Genomic DNA, 1,207 nt, shown 5'->3' on the forward strand with positions numbered 1-1,207 from the left:
CATTCAGGTTAGAATTCGAACAATACACCAATAACATCACAGAATACGAGGCGGTCATACATGGTCTACGCTTGGCACGGGAGCTAGGCCTGTCAGATGTTCGTTTGATTAGTGACTCACAGTTGGTCATTAGACAAATCGAGCTCAAATACCAAATTTTGGATCTGGTGCTATCTTCGTATCTAAAGCTAGCTCAGGAGAATGCGTCAAAGATCATCAATGTAACATTCAGGCACGTCTGTCGAAAGGATAACAGACACGCAGATGCCTTAGCATTCATATCATCAATACTAAGGGACAGAAGCATCACCGCCGTACAAATTGGAAGAATATATGAACCTTCAATAGAAGGACGCATCTCAGGCACTGAGGAGGCTTTGGTCGTTTAAACTCGAGCCATGAGAGAAGCTGAGAAAGAAAAAGAAGACGAATAAGTAAAAGAACCAGATAACGAAGCCGAAGAGTCTGACAAAGACCAATCCATGTCAGACGAAGCCAACGAAGATGAAGAGGAGGATGACTGGAGGATTACAATTCACCAATACCTCGACAAAGGTACCTTACCAACAGATGTCAAAGAGGGTCGAAAACTTGAATCAAAAGTATCAATGTACAACCTTCGTGATGGGATACTGTATAGGAGGTCATTTCTTGGACCTCTGATGTGGCGCCTCTCACGAAACGAAGGAAGGAAAATACTCCACGACATACACCGCGGAGATGCCGGCAACCATAGCGGAAGAAGGTTCTTGGCGGTTAAATCCAAAATGAAAGGATACTACTGGCTAAGCATGGACGAAGACTCAAAGAACGTGGCTAAGCGGTGTGAAAGATGCCAACGCTTTGCCAGGAAGATCAAAGCACCAACAACAGAGCTAAACTCGGTCATCATCCCTTGGCCATTTGTCAAATGGGGGGTGGATATTGTCGGACCCTTGATAGAGGGAACCTCGAAGAGAAAATATCTTATTGTGGCTACAGATTATTTAACCAAGTGGGTAGAAGCGAAGGCTTTGGAAAGAATTAGGGACACAGATGTCTTTAAGTTCTTGTTTGAGAAAATCATATGCAGGTTCGGAATACCAGCCGCCATAGTCTCTGACAATGGCAAGCAGCTGCAAGGAAAGAACATCGACATGTTGTTCAATACTTTCAACATCCAGAAAAACAAGTCCACTCCTATATACCCTAAGAGCAATGGACAAGC

Source organism: Papaver somniferum, chromosome 3, assembly GCF_003573695.1.
Source record: "Papaver somniferum cultivar HN1 chromosome 3, ASM357369v1, whole genome shotgun sequence".
Classification (NCBI taxonomy): Eukaryota; Viridiplantae; Streptophyta; class Magnoliopsida; order Ranunculales; family Papaveraceae; genus Papaver; species Papaver somniferum.